Raw genomic sequence first — 8,419 nt, forward strand, 5'->3', positions numbered from 1 at the left:
TCATCATTAATCATGCTAATCTACTCAACTTGCAAAAGTTTAAGAGAGATTAGTATGATTAGTGAGTAGTCACCTTAATGAGGTTCTAGATGTGTAGGTTAGGGTGCTAAAGTGTTAGATTAGGAGTGCTTAGGGCTAGATTCATTGATTCATCTCTCTAAACAGCTGTTCTCTATGCTAGATCCTTGATAATCACTTGAGATCTAGATTCTGGGAATTTCATGCACCAAAAGTGTTTGATGAAATTCCTGAAAGAGTTGTGTTAGAGGTTTAAGTAATTTTTCATCATGGGAATGATTTGTTAAATGCTTGAATGATCATTAAGAGCTGTTTGTTAATGCATATTGATTCATGTTTCACAAATGGGAATTTGGTTTGAAAATGGATTAGTATAGGGGTTAATACCTTCATGAGAGGATTAACCTAGATTAGAGTTCTTAATCATTTGAATCATGTCTCATCATTGTCATTAGCATTTCTAGTTTAACACCAAGGCACCCTAACCAGCTATCATGTCTAGAATCTCATGCCTCCATCATATCATATTCACATCATTTGTCATTGTCATTTGTCTTTAAACCTGTTTATGTTTATAGTTGTCTCTAGATTAATCAAAACCTATTCTTGTTTGCTTGAATTAAGAACTTGAACATATAGCTTAGTGTCTAACACCACATTTGGATTGATAAACCTCTTTGTGCTACATTGACAAGGGGATTGATAGCCCTGAGACCATAAAAAGTCTTGTCTATCAAAAACCAGGTCTCGGAGCACAGAACCGCCTTTACCGTACGACGACAACATCAACCGGATTGAGAGGCGAGCTCGAGAGAGGGAACGGCATTTTGAACGACTTGGAATGGCAGAACAGCAAAGGCTCGAGCAACAGGCTCAAGAAGCCGAACACCAGGCTCATGCTAATCCGGCGCAGGCAGGCAGGAATGAACAACAGGCCTATGTTAACCAACAACAAGCTCAAAGGAACGAGCGGCTTGCTCAGCAAAACCAACATCAAGCTAATAGGAACGAGCACCAAGCCCACCATGTTCATCCGCCCCCGCCACAAGCTCAGAGACAACCTCCTCCGGTCTTTGTTGGAGAAAACGACCGAGCTAATGCGCACCAATACCGAGCTGGGATTCAAGCTCCACCGGTTCAAAACAACAACTTTGAGGTTAAAGCTTCCCTGCTCAATATGGTGCAGAACTCAAAGTTCCACGGTCTAGCCGGCGAAGACCCTCTTGAGCATCTAGATCAGTTTGATCGGGTTTGCGACCTAACTAAGATCAATGGTGTCTCGGAAGATAGCTTCAAGCTACGCTTGTTCCCATTCAGCCTCGGTGATAAAGCTCACCAGTGGGAAAAGAACCTCCCGAGGGGTTCTATACAAACCTGGGAACAATGTAAACTAGCGTTCCTATCAAAGTTCTTTTCCACATCACGCACGGCTAAGCTCAGAAACCAGATCTCCAGCTTCACGCAGCACAACAATGAGAGCTTTAGCGAAGCTTGGGAACGGTTTAGAAGCTACACTAACCAATGCCCCCACCACGGCTTCTCTGAGGCATCCCTCTTGAGTACTTTATACCGAGGTGCACTCCCCAAGATCAGAAACCAACTCGATACAGCTTCAAATGGAAATTTTCTTGGGAAAGAGATCAATGCGGCAATGGAACTCGTCGAGAACCTATCCATGTCTAATGATACTTATGGCGATGACTTTGATAGAGTAAACCGTACAGAGAGCTCCAATGAAGAACAGCGTATGAAAAAGGATATCAGAGAGCTTCAGAGCAAGCTTGACAAAGTTCTGATGGCGACACAAAAGCCAATGCACTTTGTAGGCGAGTTTGATGAGCAAGGGCCAAGTTTTGACAATGTTAATGAAGATGGTCTAACTCAAGAGGAGCTGAACTACATAGGGAATCAGCAGAGGTATCAGCGGTTTAACAACTACAACAGTAACCCAAACCTCTCATACAGAAACCCGAATGTAGCTAACCCTCAAGACCAAGTGTACCCTGCTCAGCAACAACAACACAGCTACGCTCCAAAAGCTCCTTTTCAGAATACCTTCCAGCCCAAACAACAGTTCAGTGGGCAACAGCACGGCTACACTCATCAGAATCAAGCGGCTCAGGGTAACAACTTCACCAGCCAACCGCAACATCACAAGTTTCCACCAGGGTTCAATCCGCAGCCGATGGGTAATCAGCGACAGAATCAGGGAACGGGTCAGAATCAGATGGGAAACGATGTCTGTGGGATATTACAGCAACTGTTACAGGGTCAGCAGAGAGTTGAGAGCCAGCACGCGACAATGCAGCAAGATATCAGAGAGCTTAAGCAGAATCAAGCCTCTACATCATCCCGAGGCCCGGCTTTACCAGGTAAACCGGAGCCCAATCCCAAGGAGTACGTGAACGCCATTACATTGAGAAGTGGCAAGGAACTACAAGCTCCGAAGCCTAAGACTAAGCTCATTGAGGCCAATGAGCAATTAGAGGGGGAGGCAGCCTCAGGTGATGCGTGTAAAGAAGCAGATTTTGAGAAAGAACCGATCAAGGACAAAGGAAAAGAGGTGGAAAAGACAACTGAGCTTGAAAAGCCATACGTTCCACCACCACCTTACCAACTCAAGATACCGTTCCCAGGGCGTTTCAAAAAGAAAATCTTAGACAAAGCCAAAGCGGTTTTTGAGAAACACTTGGAGAACACGCAACTCACCTTACCCATTATAGATGCTTTCTTAGCTATACCACAGCTTGGGAAGTTTCTAAAGGATGCGATCCTCAACAAGACAAAGGAGCTCCAGGGTATGGTAATACTGAGCCATGAATGCAGCGCCATTATACAAAGGAGGTCTATACCAAGGAAGCTATCCGATCCGGGCAGCTTTACCTTACCGTGTGCTTTAGGTCACTTGAAGTTCTCAAACTGCTTGTGTGATCTAGGAGCTTCTGTGAGCCTAATGCCATACACGGTGGCAAAGAGATTGGGATACAAGAGTTACAAGCCGGCTAAGATCTCTCTTATACTAGCTGATAGATCGGTTCGCTTACCGGTGGGTTTGCTTGAGGACTTACCTTTAAAGATCGGTGAGATAGAAATCCCCACAGACTTCATAGTTCTTGAGATGGGCGAGGAACCATTGGACCCTATCATCTTGGGTCGACCGTTCCTAGCGACCGCAGGAGCCATTATAGATGTGAGAGGAGGAATGATTGAACTACACATCGGTTCCGAGCATATGAAGTTCAATGTTAAAGAGATGATGAAGAAACCGACCATTGGAGGTCAGGTTTTCTATGTGGAAGTGATGGAGGAGCTAGCTGATGAGCTCCTGGAAGAGTTGAACGCGGAGGATCCGTTACAAGTGGTCCTTACACGTGAACAAAGCGAGCACGGGTACTTGAACGAGGAAAGCGAGGTGTACAAGCAACTTTTGGACCAACCGAAGGAACTTGGAACTGAGGCTAGGTTTTTGGAGCTCAGGAAGAGTGGCCTCGACATCTTAGACAGCGAGGGGTCCATGGGAACAGAGGAGACACCTCGGGATATCATGGCCGTGGCAACTCATATCAAGGCCGATGGTAATCCGCGCGAGAACAAGGAAAAGGCCGAGGAAGCTGTTCCGGGCCAATGTAGCTTTGATGCCGATTGGAATGAGGCAGACGCTCCCCCTGTTGAGCTCAAGCCTCTACCAACAGGGCTCAGGTATGCGTTCTTAGGCTTGAACTCCACTTTCCCTGTGATCATAAACGATAGTTTGCTTGAACATGAAGAACATGCATTGCTTAATGAAATCAAGAAATTCAGGAGAGCAATAGGGTACTCCTTGGCCGACATAAGAGGAATCTCACCTGATATATGCACTCATCGGATCCACCTGGAGGACCAAGCCATGTCCTTTATTGAGCACCAACGTCGCCTTAACCCGAACCTCAAAGAGGTGGTTAAGAAGGAGATACTAAAGCTCCTTGAGGCAGGGATCATATATCCAATCTCTGACTCTCGGTGGGTATCTCCTGTGCACGTTGTGCCCAAGAAAGGTGGTATCACGGTGGTAAAAAATGATAAGGATGAACTCATAGCCCAAAGAACTATAACCGGCCATCGCATGTGCATTGACTATAGGAAATTGAATTCTGTATCAAGAAAAGATCATTTCCCTTTACCATTCATTGATCAAATGCTTGAACGGTTAGCCAATCATCCTTATTTCTGTTTTCTCGATGGATACTCTGGATTCTTCCAAATACCAATAGATCCAAGAGACCAAGAGAAAACGACATTCACTTGCCCTTATGGCACTTATGCTTATAGGAGAATGCCTTTCGGTTTGTGTAATGCACCGGCCACCTTTCAAAGATGTATGATGCACATTTTCTCTGATCTAATTGAAGAGAAAGTCGAGGTGTTTATGGATGATTTCTCCGTATACGGCTCCTCTTTCTCCGAATGTCTTGCTAATCTTTCTCAGGTTCTAAAGAGATGTGAAGAGCATAGGCTTGTATTGAACTGGGAGAAGTGTCATTTCATGGTACAAGAAGGCATTGTCTTGGGGCACAAGGTATCAGAGAAGGGAATAGAGGTGGACAAGGCCAAAATCGAGGTGATGGTGAACCTACAAGCTCCGAATTCTGTAAAAGGGATAAGAAGTTTTCTTGGGCACGCTGGGTTCTATAGGCGGTTCATTAAGGATTTCTCCAAGATAGCTAGGCCTTTAACTAGGCTATTGTGCAAAGAGGTGGAGTTTATCTTTGATGAAGAGTGTGAGGAAGCGTTTAAGAGGATCAAGGAGGCTTTGATCAGTGCACCAATTGTACAAGCTCCCGATTGGTCTTTACCATTCGAAGTGATGACTGATGCATCTGACTATGCTGTGGGAGCTGTCTTGGGGCAGAAGAAAGATAAGAAACTCCATGTGATTTACTATGCCAGCCGCACCTTGGACTCAGCTCAAGAAAAGTATGCAACCACCGAGAAGGAAATGCTTGCCATTGTGTTTGCATTTGACAAATTCAGGAGTTATCTAGTGGGATCAAAAGTCACGGTTTACACAGATCACGCGGCCTTGAGGTACTTGATGTCTAAGAAGGACGCTAAGCCGAGGCTTTTGAGATGGGTCCTATTGTTCCAAGAATTCGACATGGAAATACTTGACAAGAAGGGCATTGAAAACGGGGCCGCAGATCATCTCTCAAGGCTGAGGATTGAAGAAAAGGTCCCCATAGACGATGCTTTACCTGAGGAACATCTCATGCTGGTACGGTCTTACTTAGAGGTGGAAGAGGCCAACACGATCAAGGAAACAAGCCTCCCATGGTTCGCAGATTTTGTGAACTACCTGTCTTGCGGTTTAGAGCCACCGGATCTTGATGCCTATCAGAGGAAAAAGTTCTTTAAAGATGTGATGAGGTATCATTGGGATGAGCCGTATCTTTACGTGCTTAACAAGGACCATCTCTATAGGCGATGCTTGGCCGAAGAAGAGATCCATCCGGTGCTACAAGAATGCCACGGTTCAGCGTACGGTGGTCACTTAGGTGCATTCAAGACGGTTGCCAAAGTTTTGCAAAGCGGCTTCTGGTGGCTGACTATGTTCAAGGACGCTCAAGATGTGGTATCGAGATGCGAGGCTTGTCAAAGGCACGGTAACATATCCAAGAGGAATGAGATGCCCCAAAACCCAATCTTTGAGGTCGAGGTCTTCGACTGTTGGGGCATTGACTTCATGGGTCCCTTTGTGAGTTCATACGGAAACCAGTACATCCTTGTCGCGGTGGACTATGTGAGCAAGTGGGTTGAGGCTGTTGCATCCCCAACCAACGATTCAAAAGTGGTGGTAAAGCTTTTTAAAAGTATAATTTTCCCACGGTTTGGAGTTCCAAGAGTAGTAATCAGTGATGGGGGAAGCCATTTTATCAATAAGACTCTTGAGAGTCTTTTAAGGAAGCATGGGGTGAGGCACAAGGTGGCCACACCTTATCATCCGCAGACTAGTGGTCAAGTGGAGGTCTCTAACCGACAGATAAAGGCTATTTTAGAAAGAACCGTGAGCTCATCTAGGAAGGATTGGAGCAAGAAACTTGATGATGCTTTGTGGGCTTACAGAACCGCGTACAAGACCCCCATTGGGACCTCACCGTTTAACTTGCTCTATGGGAAAAGCTGTCATCTAGCGGTTGAGTTGGAATACAAAGCATTGTGGGCAGTGAAACTTCTGAACTTTGACATCAAGACTGCACAAGAGAAGAGGGTTTTACAGCTTCATGAGCTTGAGGAAATCAGGTTAGATGCTTTTGAGAGCTCTAAGATCTACAAGGAAAGGACCAAGGCGCTTCATGACAAGAAGATACACAAGAGAGAGTTCAAAGAAGGAGACCAAGTTCTGCTGTTTAACTCGAAACTCAAGCTATTCCCTGGGAAGTTGAGATCCAGATGGTCCGGTCCATTCAAAATTCTTGAAGTAAGACCTTATGGAGCGGTTGTTCTAAAAGGAAAAGATGGACAAGGCTTTGTGGTAAACGGTCAGAGGGTAAAGCACTACCTGGCATCAGAAACAAGAGAGGGAGCTACCTCAGTTCCTCTTCTTGAACCAGAATCAGCCTGAAAAGGTATGAAAAGTCAAACTTAGTGACGTTAAACAAAGTGCTCTTGGGAGACACCCCAAGCTTATCCTTGTACATATTTCGCTTTTCATCTTCTTTTTCTTTTTACTTGAAGCTTTTTGAAGGGTTTGTTAAGTGTTTCAGGAGTTAGATGGTGAATCTTGATGATGAGAGTAAGAAAAAGCTTGAAAATGACACGGCCTGATGAATTAAGTCCTAGAGTGTACGTAGCCTCGGTATCGACCCTTGGTATATACATACCGCGGTCACCTTTTACCGAGTAAAGCCTGAGAACCTCGGCTAGACTCCTCGACTCGATTTCATCATAGCCGTGTCCGAGAAGTGTCATAGTGAAATGACTAAGTGTGGGGGAAGGCCACGGTGTAAACACCTCGGTATAACTATACCGAGGGGCAAAGTTCACTTAAAACAGTCTAAAACCTCGATCCGAGACCGCGACCAGTCTACACCGGGGCCAGACCGTTTAAACCCCCTGCACCAAGTGATTCTTTGTTAAAACAAGTGACCTCGGCATGATACCCTCGTGGTGGAGCATCCCGAGGTGCCCAGTTTCAAGAATGATCACAAACATAAACACTTGGGACACTTGAGTCAAAGAAGAAGGTTTGCGCGGACTAAGGAAAAGATTTGAAGACCGCGGGGAAATTCTTGTTAACTCGAGCTTAGCCCACTCGGCTTGGTGCCCTCGGGGTAGAACAAGTCGAGGCCGCTCAAGAGAACACGAGAAAAACCACTCTAGTCCGTACGGCTCACGTCATTCCCAAGTCGCGCCATTTGGAAGCTTTGCGCGGTAATTTGAATTTAAACGACCGGTCAAAGCTGTTTTGGCGCGGGTCAACGGTCGCAGCTGGAGGAGAAGGGGGGACCAGTCCCACTACAGTCCAAACGCCAGCTGGAAAGTGCGACACCGCCCATACCAGCCTCCATCCCGAGCCAAAACCGAGAGTTCGCCTTCTTCTCTCTTTTCTCTGCATTTCACGAGCACATCTCTCTCATTTCTCATCCATTTCTTGTGATTCCAAGCGTTCTAGACTCGTTAAGGTGTTGTATATTCATCATAAGCATTCCACTAAGCTTGAATCTTGGATTCCCAAAGGTATTTGCATCTTAAAGAACTCATCTTTTTCCTTCATTCTTTGCGAGCTTTATTGTTTGTGAAATGTGGAATCGATTCTTTTAGAACATGTCGGCCTTTGGGAACAATTTTAAAAATTCCATCACGATAGATAACATAAGAAAAACCGGTCTTTGCTCTGAAAATCACTTGTTCTTGAATTTTTAAAATTCTTGAGAAAATGCGCTTGGAATCGGTCTTAATGATGCTTTGAGATGTTGAGCTGAACTGTTTAGATATCGTGTCTTTCTTTGCTTGTTCTGGCTTGTTCTTACTTCCTTTGATGTTTGGAAAAAGCTATAACCCTGGTCTTGTTAGAGAAAAAGCTCTGTTCTTGCTATCTTAAGAGACATGTGCTTGTTGATGTACATGATTCTAACGGTCTTTTTGAGGATCTGCCTTGCAGATGACCGGCGACCGAGCTGTTCCCACTCATGAGACGAACAAAAACGAGGTCCAGAGGAGGAGTACAAAAGGGAAAGTCGTGGCCGTGGCACGCAATGGTGGAACAAGCAAGAAACCCTCTGTGAGATCCGATGGTGAGCCAGCCGCCAAGCGAGCAAGGAACGCCGAGCTCACTCTGGTTCCAACCCTTGAACCAAAAAGGAATGGGGAGCAGGCAGCCACTGAGAACGATGGGGACGAGCTGAGAGCCATGGTCCCTCATGAA

At 45.5% G+C, this 8,419-nt stretch overlaps 1 non-coding gene across 1 annotated transcript; it reads right to left on the reverse strand.

The window, feature by feature from the left end:
- Positions 1–1,450: 1,450 nt before the first annotated feature.
- On the reverse strand, positions 1,451–1,557 carry LOC112087020. Its single transcript, XR_002899868.1, has one exon. It is a non-coding gene; the product is annotated as a small nucleolar RNA R71 (small nucleolar RNA).
- Between the last annotated feature and the right edge of the window lie 6,862 nt (positions 1,558–8,419).

The sequence above is a fragment of the Eutrema salsugineum genome, unplaced genomic scaffold, assembly GCF_000478725.1.
Source record: "Eutrema salsugineum unplaced genomic scaffold, Eutsalg1_0 scaffold_2, whole genome shotgun sequence".
NCBI lineage: Eukaryota > Viridiplantae > Streptophyta > Magnoliopsida > Brassicales > Brassicaceae > Eutrema > Eutrema salsugineum.